General features: G+C 43.9%; 1 non-coding gene and 1 pseudogene across 1 annotated transcript; one reads left to right on the top strand and one right to left on the bottom strand.

The window, feature by feature from the left end:
* Positions 1–5,986: 5,986 nt before the first annotated feature.
* On the top strand, positions 5,987–7,001 carry LOC122439448 (annotated as a pseudogene).
* A 4,220-nt stretch (positions 7,002–11,221) lies between these two features.
* TRNAG-GCC lies at positions 11,222–11,294 on the bottom strand. The gene has a single exon. It is a non-coding gene; the product is annotated as a tRNA-Gly (tRNA).
* Positions 11,295–11,896: the final 602 nt, after the last annotated feature.

Here is an 11,896-nt window from a genome sequence, read left to right as displayed (position 1 = left end):
TGATTTATATATATGAGTTGAGAATATACATAAAAATTATAAATGAGAAAAACTTCCCAGATAAACAAGGTATCTTGTAGAGGAACCAGTGGAAAACTGATTAGGTGAGTTTAGCTGCTGTGGCCACAAAACTTTCAGCCAAGTTTCCAATCTTGGCTGTACATAGTAATCGTTAAGGCAGTTAAAAAAATTACTGATGCCTTAGCCTTATCCAGGAGCTTCTGATTTAATTAGTCTGAGGTGTAACCTAAGCATCAGCTATTTTAAGTTTCACGGGCGATTCTGTCGGCAGCCAGCGTGAGGGCGCCCCGCCGGCCTGTGGCCGTCACTAGTCCGGGCCGCGGTCAGCTGCCTGAGCGGACCGGGCTGCCCCGGTGCCGAGCGCGCGGTCACCCGCCGGGCGGCGTCCGTGGAACCAGGCGGGCTGCGGCTCTGCGCTGCAGAGAAGCTTCTGCGTGTGCGTGTCCTCCGTGACGGGCACATTTCACCACTGCAGAGAGAAATATTTTAAACAATAAACTCACAAAAATCAGACTTGACGCTTGATTCAACTTTGCTGTTTGTTATGTTAGTCATTTTCCGGTAAGTATTCTTTGTGTAAGAGGGACACGAAAGTTTTGGGCTTCGCGCATATCGGGGACGGAGTGACCAAGGGCTGAGGCCTTGGGCGCCGTGGCCGTGAGCTCGGGGTCGGGCCCCAGCGGCCTGCGGTGTGGAGGTGAGTTATGCTGGGTGCAGACAGGGAGGCTGAACGGGCTTTTCCTCAGTTAGTGTTCACAACAGCCCGTGAGAGAGCGCTCGCGTTGTCATTCTGCACGCGAGGCAGCTGAGCGCTGTGCTTCAGTGACTCCCCAAGGTTACCCGGCCGATGAGGCGTGGGACCGAACTATTCGCGCTGTGACTACTGCACTTCCCTTCTCGTTTATATCTATTCCCCTTAGGAGTGCAATGCCTTCAGCAACTTAGCTGGCTCCACGTCTGTATTCTTGTGCATTATCTGGAAGTGTTCTCTCTTAGGGCTGTACTGAGGAGTACAGGATAGACTGTAGGAGAGAGCTCTCAGAAGCCTGACAGCGCAGCGCGGAAGCCTGCACAATCCAGACCCCGCTGTCGGATACACTCTAATGATCGTTCTGACACTTAGTCTGCCTCTTTAGTCCCACGAAGCCTCCAAAAATTTCAAACCACTTTGATAATATGACTTTTAAACAGAGACATGTACAAGCACAAAGTCCAAAAAAAATCCATTCATTCCCTGAGCAGTTATTTGCTGACCAATTACCAAGTGCCAGCTATTCCACTGAGGATGTCAAGTTAAATGAGCCATGAATCACACTTTGAAGGAGCCCAAAGACCTGCGTCATGGCTGCAGAACAGTGGTGTAAAACAGTAACTCCTCTGCTATGCCAGTAATATAACTCACAGTCCCTCATGTCTGCTGAGCGCTCTGTGCTTGCTTTTGTGCTCAGTGCTTTTTGACTTTGAATTAATCCTTAAAAATTCCTTAGGAGGTACATATGAGGTAGGTGTTAGTAATATATCCATGTGTAGATGAGGAAACTAAGGCCCAGAAAAGTGACATAGCTTGCTCAAGGTCTCACATCCCATAAAGGAAGAACCAAGGTCTGGACTCAGACAGTCTGACTCCAGAACCTGAAGACACGCATCTAAGGAAGACTGAGAGGGCACGTTGTGAGGTTCATAAAGGACGCGGCCTGAAATAAACGCCCATTCTCACGCCTAGACCCCTCCAACACTTGTGTATTGACACTGTGTAACATGAATACTGGATCTCACTATTTCACTTGCACTGATCTCTCTTCATCCACATGTGATCAATGGCAAAAAGGAATGCTGCAGCCTGGGGAGCCCCTTCATGCTTCAAAACATGCAGCTTAGATGGTGCGTCATTTATGCACCAGATCATAAAGGTCATGAATTCAGTTCAGTCCAGTCCAGTTGCTCAGTCGTGTCAAACTCTGTGACCCTGTGGACTGCAGCACACCAGGCCTCCCTGTCCATCACCAAGTCCTGAAACTTGCTCAAACTCATGTCCATTGAGTTGGTGATGCCATCCAACCATCTCATCCTCTGTCATCCCTTTCTCCTCCCGCCTTCAGTCTTTCCCAGCATCAGGGTCTTTTCCAGTGAATCAGTTCTTCGCATCAGGTGGCCAAAGTATTGGAGCTTCGGCTTCAGTATCAGTCCTTCCAATGAATATTCAGGACTGATTTCCTTTAGGAATGACTGGTTTGATCTTCTTGCAGTCCAAGGTACTCTCAAGAGTCTTCTCCAGCACCACAGTTCAAAAGCATCAGTTCTTCAGTACTCAGCTTTCTTTATGGTCTAACTCTCACATCCATGCATGACTCCTGGAAAAACCATAGTTTTGACTAGATGGACCTTTGTTGGTAAAGTAATGTCTCTGCTTTTTAACAAACTGTCTAGGCTGGTCATAGCTTTTCTTCCAAGGACCAAGCATCTTTTAATTTCATGGCTGCAGTCACAATTTGCAGTCATTTTGGAGTCCAAGAAAATAAAGTCTGTCACTGTTTCCATTGTTTCCCCATCTATTTGCCGTGAAGTGATGGGACCAGATGCCATGATCTTAGTTTGCTGAATGTTGAGCTTTAAGCCAACTCTTTCGCTTTCATCAAGAGTCTCTTTAGTTTCTCTTTGCTTTCTGCCATAAGAGTGGTGTCATCTGCATATCTGAGGTTATTGACATTTCTCCCGGCAATCTTGATTCCAGCTTGTGCTTCATCCTGTCTGGCATTTCTCATGATGTACTCTGCATCTAAGTTAAATAAGCAGGGTGACAATATACAGCCTCAATATATTCCTTTCCCAATTTGGAACCAGTTCATTGTTCCACATCTGGTTCTAATCATTGTTTCTTGACCTACATACAGATTTCTTAGGAGGCAGCTAAGGTGGTCTGATATTCCCATCTCTTTAAGAATTTTCCACAGTTTGTTGTGATCCACACAGTCAAAGGTTTTATTGTAGTCAATTAAGCAGAACTAGGTGTTTTTCTGGAATTTCCTTGCTTTTTCTATGATCCAACGGATGTTGGCAAGTTGATCTCTGGTTTCTCTGCCTTTTCTAAATCCAGCTTGAACATCTGGAAGTTCACGGTTCACATACTGTTGAAACCTGGCTTGGAAAATTTTGAGCATTACTTTGCTAGCGTGTGAGATGAGTGCAGTTGTGTGGTAGTTTGAGCATCCTTTGGCATTGCCTTTCTTTGGGATTGGAATGAAAACTGACCTTTTCCAGTCCTGTGGCCACTGTTGAGGTTTCCCAATTTGCTGGCATATTGAGTGCAGCACTTCCACAGCATCATCTTTGAGGATTTGAAAGAGCTCAGCTGGAATTCTACCACCTTCTCTAGCTTTGTTCATAGTGATGCTTCCTAAGGCCCACTTGACTTCACATTCCAGGATGTCTGGCTCTAGGTGAGTGTGAGTGATCACACCTTCATGATTATCTGGGTTGTGAAGATCTGTTTTGTATAGTTCTTCTGTGTATTCTTGTCACCTCTTCTTAATATCTTCTGCTTCTGTTAGGTCCATACCATTTCTGTCCTTTACTGAGCCCGTCTTTGCATGAAATGTTCCCTTGGTATCTCTAATTTTCTTGCAGAGACTCTAGTCTTTCCCGTTCTATTTTCCTCTATTTCTTTGCATTGATCACTGAGGAAGGCTTTCTTATATCTCCTTGATATTCTTTGGAAGTCTGCATTCAAATGGGTATATCTTTCCTTTTCTGCTTTGCCTTTCACTTCTCTTCATGAAAAGGTGCTTTTCAACATCAAAAATAACCTTTCACCGGAGGCCAGACACCATCATAGAACTTTCATACTTGGTGATGGATTTGAGTGCTAAGAGAAATTCCCAATCCAGATATTTTAATAGGCCCATTCGTTTACTGAAGCTTTAGCATTAATGCTCTTGTTGGTTCAATGGACAGCACTGATTAAAATGTGAACATCAGTCCCAGAAGTGAAGCATCACCTTGAAACGTCGGCAGCCTTTGGTATAGCAGTGCCTTCCTAGTCCGGTGGTTGAGTGGGGAGCAGAAATAAAGAAAGTGGCAGCCCCTGATTTGTAGATATAAATGGGGACTGAAGAGGGAAGAAGGACATTAACAGAGAGCAGGGTACTAGGGCCAGAAAGCCCATTACACAATTTTGCCCTGAACACAGCAAAAGGACAGAGTTCCATTAAGGAAGCCATTCTCTTTCACTCAGAAAGTGACTAAGTGAGAATAACGAGATATTCTGCTGTCATTTTTTCCCTGTTTAGTTCTATTGGCCACCCAGCAGCCAGGGTAATTTTGATAAAATGGGATCATGTCACTCCCCTGTTTGAAGTCCTTCAGTAGTCTCCATCTCCTTGCCATGTTATACCAGGCCCATTTGATTTCCTGCCTGTTTCTCAAACCTCAATTTACAGCAGTCTTTATCACTGTAGTTTGTAGAGCATATAGTCTGTAAGCATTTTTCAGTGGCAAGTTATTAGAAGACAAAGTGTCTGCCTATCCACAAGAAGTATCAAGACCGCAGACACTGGGCGAAGTCAGACCCTCAACTGTGCTCATGCTCTGGGACCCCTTTCCACCTTTATATCCGCCGTTTGCCCTCCTTTTATCCTGCCAAACTGGAGGTCAGGTATATTTTTGTGTGTTTATTATTTATTTTTAAAAACAAACCAAAGGCTAATCACCGCGCCGCAGAGCAGGAGGTTTCTGTAGCTGCTGCCCTTCCTCTGAGACCCCCCGGAAGGGGCTTCCCTGCAGGAGCCAGTTCCGTCGTGGCGCCTATTTGCTCTCCTGCTCTCGTTTCGGAGGACCACCATCCTGCCGGGCCCCCTGAGTGTCATCTAAACGGCCTGCTCTTCCCGGAGGCTAGCGGCGCCCACATCTTGTCTTATCTTCCAACTCAAAACAGGACAGCTGTAGAGCTTGCAGACATGAATTCAGGTCCCGGCCCACATGCTTGTTGGTTTTTGATCTGGAGCCGTCTCCTTAACCTGGCTATAGTTTTCTCAGATAGAAAGTGGCGAAAATAGTATTTGATTTACAAGATTGGTATAAGAATTAAATGACAGTGTGTGAAACCGCACAGTACCTGATAAAGAAAGTCTTCCCTAAATTAGTCTCTCCCTTCCCACCAGACCAGCTGGCCCTGTGTTCTGCTCTAGCAGACGCACACTGCTGAGCACTCCATCTTCCTGGGAACCACCTCACTTCCTGTGGAAGAGTCATTTAGCCTCTGTAGCTTTGGTGGGGCTGTAAATTAGGCATTTTATTCTTTGTGCACTTGCTCCAAACTAGGCCAGTGGGTTAATTTCTCCCTGGACTTACGCAGGGAGGCGTGCAGACGGAAAGGACAGCTGCGTCTGCAGGCCGGAGCGCTCTCAGCCCTGCCTCGTCCCTCTCACACCCAGACTAGGTTCTCCAGCGTCTTGTCTCTTCCCTAACCACTTGTTATTCCTTCAATACACTCTCTTCCTGCTTAAGGAAGCACAGTTGTTCTCTGTTATTTGCAAATTGTAACTGATAAACATATTCTCATACATCTCTGAAGTCTTACTGCATTTCACCATTTGTATATTTGTGTGAGTTGGTATCTTTTAAGACTTTGGTCACTTAATTTCTTTATTATTTGAACTCTATGACATACGCTACTAAGTTGATAACTGTACTAACCAATAGTCATTATTAGCTCTCCCATTTTTCCTTTAAGACTCTAGTACACCTGGACCAACTTTCTGACCGAGTTGATTGCTGAGTGAGCCAATAGATTGAACTATTAGGTTGGTCCAAAAGTAATTGTGGTTTTGCATTGTTGACCTTTGTCATAACCTTTGGAATACATTTTTAAATAAATGTGGTTATGTTATACATCATTTTAATACACATTTCTCTCTTTATTTTTTTGCTGATAACATTGCTTGCTGTTTATTTTATATTTTAGACTATAGAAATGATGTTAGACAAAGAGAAAATTTGAGTGATTTTTTAATTTGAGTCAGATGGGTCGTAAAGCAGTGGGGACAACTCGAGACATCAGCAACGCATTTGGCCTAGGAGCTGCTAACGAAGGTACAGTGCAGTGGTGGTTCAAGAAGTTTTGCAAAGGAGACGAGAGCCTTGAGGACGAGGAGCACAGTGACCAGCCGTCGGAAGGTGACCGTGACAGAAGGAGAGCAGCCGTCACAGATGATCCGCTTACGGCGACGCGAGAAGCTGCTGAAGAACTGAAGTGTCGACCATTCTTCACTCGATGTTTTACAGCCCATTCGGCATTTGATGCAAATTGGAAGATGAAAAAGCTCAATAAATGAGTGCCTCCTGAGCAGACCAAAAAAAAAAAAAATCGTCGTTTTGAAGTGTTGTCTTCTCTCACTGCTTGCTACAACAACCAGCCATTTTTCCATCAGAGTGTGATGTGCGACAGAAAGTGGATTTTATACGACAGCCGGCGATGACCAGCTCAGTGGTTGAACGGAGAAGAAGTTCCAAAACACTTCCCAGAGCCAAACTTGCACCAAAAAAAGGTCATCATCACTGTTGGTGGTCTGCTCCTGGTCTGATGCACTATAGCTTTCTGGATCCCAGCGAAAGCATTGCATCTGGGAAGTGTGTTCAGCAGAGTGATGCAGGTCATGGAAAACTGCAGCGCCTGTGGCCAGCGCTGGACCACAGAGGGGGCCCAGGCCTTCCGCCTGAAGACCCCCAGCTGACGTCACGCAGCCAGCACTTCAAAAGTTGGACAGGTTGTGCCTCATTTGCCACGTTCACCTGACCTCTAGTGAACCAACTACCACTTGTTCAAGCATCTCTACAACTTTTTGTAGGCAAAACACTTTCACAACCAGCAGGAAGCAGAAAATGCTTTCCAAGAGTTCTTCGAATGCTGAAACACGGATTTTTACTCTATGGGAATAAGCAAACTTATTTCTCATTGGCAAAAATGTGTTGATTGTAATGGTTCCTATTTTGGTTAATAAAGATGTGTTTGAGCCTAGTTATATGATTTAAAATTCATGGTCTGAAACAGCAGTTACTTTGGTACCAACCAAAATGGGCAAATGCAAAACCCCTCCCAAGTAAGGCTACTTTAACAAGCAAGAAATCACAATATACAATGTTTTATATCCCAGAAGTAAGCAAGCAGGCTGGGGAGGTAATGGATGTGGGGTGGAGAGCACTTAATGGTGTATTTGGGAGATTTCCTCCTGGGATGCCAAAGAATACTCTATGTTTGTAGCCACCACCCTACCTAGACGTAGCCTCTGCATGAGTAATCATATTCGTGTTGGAAGAATGACTGTAGAGTTGCTTCACAGATGTTTTTCAGAGGAAGGGATTAGTGTGTTTGCAAGTACTCATGTGTGTGTGTCTGTGTGTGTGTGTGCCGATTAGGAGGGAAAGAGTAGAAAGGAAATCAGATTTTTTTTAATTTTCTTGTTTGTTACTCCAAAATATTTTATTAACAATTGGCCAGTAAATTGTTGGCTAAATAGAAACCATAACTGTTTGATTGGTGTAAAGATGATTTATATTTATTTAGTACCTGCTGTAATCTAGATCGGAAAAGGCAATGGCAACCCACTCCAGCACTCTTGCCTGGAAAATCCCATGGACGGAGGAGCCTGGTGGGCTGCAGTCCATGGGGCCGCTAAGAGTCGGACATGACTGAGAGACTTCACTTTCACCTTTCATTTTCATGCATTGGAGCAGGAAATGGCAACCCACTCCAGCGTTCTTGCCTGGAGAATCCCAGGGACGGGGGAGCCTGGTGGGCTGCCGTCTATGGGGTCGCACAGAGTCGGACACGACTGAAGCGACTCAGCAGCAGCAGCAGCAGTAATCTAGATGCTTACACACAACATCCTTATGGATTCAGATTTATTATTCCATTCTACAGGTAAAAAACTGAGCTTAAATGACTTGAAATACCATGTTCTAAACTTACCCTGAACTTCAAACTTTCTGCTTTTTTTAGCTAACTACTGTAAAATGTTGGTTAATGGTAAAAGGAAACAGAATTGAAAGGGAGTCATAGAGATTGGTAAGTGAAATCTCGGTTCTAGTAAATCCTGCCACTATCCAACTAAATAGGGTGATTATGGAGAAATTGCTCAATTTTTGATAGACTTTAGTTTTCTTTTTTTATATTAGGTTGAAGTCGACACACATTTAAAAAAGACCGGAAGTTAAAATTTAAGTAAAATGAGACAGTTGGGTCAGTGTGGCCACAGGAGACATTATTGTCTGTTATTTTCTATAATTTGATAACCACCATGACTTCCATGAAAAAGTTTAGCCATGGTCAATGGTGATAACCTGGAAAGATCACAAAAATCAGTCAGTCCTCTAGGAGCTGCATTACTTAGTATTTACAAGGCTGATTCCTTCCAGTCAGAAGCATCGTATGGGAATTTTCTATTGTTTCTATGTGCTGGGCCAGGGCTTTAAACGTGTATACCAAAAGCAAGGAAGCCACATACTAAAGTCTTCCGTCACCTGGCTATCTGACAAATTTTAATTGAGGGCAGACATGGAAAACTCAAGAAAATTGATCTAAATTTTGTTTTCCTCTTACTTTTTAATCCCAACTGTAGGGCCATTTCTAGGAGTGATTGTCTTGTGTGAAGTCCACAGATATCTTTGCTGTAACCAGGATCTTTTCCATTAGCATTTTCCCCAGGGGACTAGCTTCAATACTCAAGAAACTCTCCTTGAGGAAACTTAGTTGTTCTGTTTTAAATGTCATGGTTTCTGTTGAAACTTATGGGGGCATTAGCTGCAGAGGGTTAGGTCAAGAAGAGATGAGGAGGAGAAAGTGGGACTTATAGCCCCCAAAACTGTAAGAAAATAAATTTCTGTTGTTTAAGCCACCCAGTCTATGGTGTTTTGTTTTGGTAGCCTGAGCTCATATAGCAATGAACTCACATCAAGAGAGAAACCAAGAACCCAAACTTAGGTGGTCACTTTGGGTTTAGAGAAAGAGACAAATAAATGAACTATAAATAATTTAGTGATCTCCTGAATTGGGGGAATAAGGGAGAAGGAGAAATCTAAGCCAGCCCCAAGATTTCTAATGCAAGTTGGGAAACTTGGGAGTGTGTGTGTGTGTGTGTGTGTGTGTGTGTGTCTAAGTTAGCAAAAGGCTCAGAAGCTATTAAAAAAGCTACGCACCTCCCAAAATTTTTGTGGCTTACAAAATATAGACCTTTATTTCTGTCTCATTTATCAGTTCAATCTCAGCGCTTCAAACTGTGGGCAGCTCTGCTCCTCAGTGATCCAGGTTCCTCGGCTGCCTTTTGTTGTCACTTGCATGGCTGAGGTGGGCTTTCCACAGACTGCAGAGTTTGCAAAAGGGAAGGGAGATGAAACATGGAGTAAACAGATGTGAACATCTGAAGTCTCAGAGCTGGAAGTGGTACTCATCGCATTTGTTCACATTCCTTTAAAGAGGAATTAGCAGTGTAGTCAGAACTAACTTCAAGAAAGACTAGGAAATTTTGTATGTTCGGAAAGCTTCATGCCAAGCTAAAATTATCTTTCTCCAGAAGAAAAGGGTAATGGATTTTGGCAAACCTTAAGCAGACTTGACCACAGTGATGATGTGAATGAGGCTAAAGAGGTACATTTAGGAGCCATAAAACTATGACACAGGTGAAATCTCAGGAGAATGTGTGCAGATGAAAACATGCAGAGAAGGAAATGCCAGCGTTTGGAACAGGGGCCTGTGAAGGAGGTCGGGAATAACTTGGCATGAATATAGGAGTACATTCATAACTACAGGGATAGGCATTTATCATTCTTCAGCCTACCAAGTATCTCAGCCCTCTTTCTATGATTGAGGAACTTCCTACCTGATGAATTTTGCTATGAGGAGAACTGACCTTCAAATACAGAGGTTGAAGGTACCATGTATTTCCCTCCCAGCCTCCCTGTAGCAAGAACGTGAACGTGCGGCCCAGCTCTGCCAGTCAGATGCACCCGACCCGTCTGCCCGCTCTGGCTGGTAGCGCGGGCAGCAGAGGTGGTGCAGCGAGAGGCCGTCGGGGCCCCAGGGCCCGCGATGCTGGCGGCGGGAGCTGCAGGCTCGGTGTCTGCCAGAGCACTGACGGCGTTAGCAGCTTCAGCAGTGCTTCTGTGAGTGATTCTAAGTATTGGTCCCATCTGCATGGCCTATATCCACCTTCTCCATCCAATTCTGAGATTCTTAGATCGATGAAATCTCACTACAGTAAGTTCCTTTTTCTTTCCTTAAAAGAGAATCCCTTGCTCATAATTAAGAGCTATGGCCATACATTTTTTTAATGTATATTTGTGATTTGTTCTTAAAAGTGAATACATTTCAGAAAATTATCTAAAAAGGAAAGCATTTTTCAAAAAAATTTAGGATCTAAATTTCTCTAGAAAAGCATGCATCTGCATAATGTAGGTCTTGAGATGTAGACTGTGGTTGGTTACAGAAAGCCTTGTCCTGTTTGGGCAGACAAACTCAGGAATCATTATGACTTAGAAAAGGTTCTAGGATTTTTTTTGAGTAATATAAGACTGGTAGTTTTATGAAACTGCATGAACATTGATTTAGATCACAAGGGAAGCGGGGCGTGTACTTTCAGTAGTGAGTGACGGGACGTGCAGAAGGGAGGCTAGGCTGCTACTGTTACAGGTTACCTCATGAAGCAAACTTCAAACATGATTTAAAATTTATTTTCCCTGTCAGTTGAAGGTTCTATAAGTTAATTATGCCTTATGGGAATAAGTCATATATTTTATAACTTCAGATTCTGTATTTTTTTAATCCACCTCTGGGTTATCTCTTAAGATAAACTATTTTTTCTGATTAGACAGACACAGATTTAAATGGAGATGGAAGGTTGCTGATTATTCCATCAAAACAAGAAGTCTTACAGCACTATTGAGGCATCATGATTATTTTTTAAAAATCTATTCTTGTTTTATAATTTTTAACAGTACTTCTTTGTTTATTGGTCTGCTGGACTTTGTTGCTGCAGGGGCTTTTCTCCAGTTGTGGTCCTCGGCTTCTCATGGCGTTGGCTCTTCTCATTGTGAGTGTGGGCTCCAGGGCACACAGGATTAGGAGCTGCGGCGAGAGGCTTGCGGCTGTGGCTCCAGGCTCCAGAGCCCAGGCCCGGCAGTTGTGGCTCCTGGGCCCTGCGGCCCATGGGATCTTCCTGGACCAGGGATCGAACCTGTGTCTCCTGCACTGGCAGGCAGATGCTTTACCACTGAGCCACCAGGGAAGCCCCTAAAAGTCTATTCTTTATGTTGTCCCATTCCTTTCTTTGTTTTAAGTCTCTTTTCTTTCTCCTTTTACTGAGAACTTCTTAAGTGGACATTGACTTCTCTATTTCTCATTCCCATTACTGGTCCTTTCTAAGTTATCCAGCCATCCTCTTCCATTTTCACTTAAAAAACCAGAATCATGTGTGTGTGTGTGGGGGGGGGGTTATGTATATGTTTATTTACTCTACAAGGCAGTCTTTGTTGTGAGTCTAGCCGTTCTTTAATAAGCTTTGGTTTTGAATGACTGATTGGCTAGGTGAACTAGACAACCATAAGACATGGATGAGGTCCAAGTATACGATCCTGCTGAAGGAAGAAACAGAACAGGCACCATCTTGAAAGCAGGACTCCATCTTGGGCTGGACTGTGGACTTCGAGCTCTATGCCCAGTATCTATGGAAATGACATATCAACGGGAAAACCAGGTCCCTGGATGGAAGAGCCCCAGGGCTCTCTGTGGCTAAAAGAATACCCTGATTATCTGCGTAACCAAACAGAATCATAAGTTCTATTATGCTTATTGATAACTGTCCACTGTTAACTACCCAGGCTTAAGGCA

This window comes from Cervus canadensis, chromosome 4 (genome assembly GCF_019320065.1).
Source record: "Cervus canadensis isolate Bull #8, Minnesota chromosome 4, ASM1932006v1, whole genome shotgun sequence".
Classification (NCBI taxonomy): domain Eukaryota; kingdom Metazoa; phylum Chordata; class Mammalia; order Artiodactyla; family Cervidae; genus Cervus; species Cervus canadensis.
Note: the sequence above shows the minus strand (reverse complement) of the source record. Positions and strands in the feature narration are given on the sequence as shown.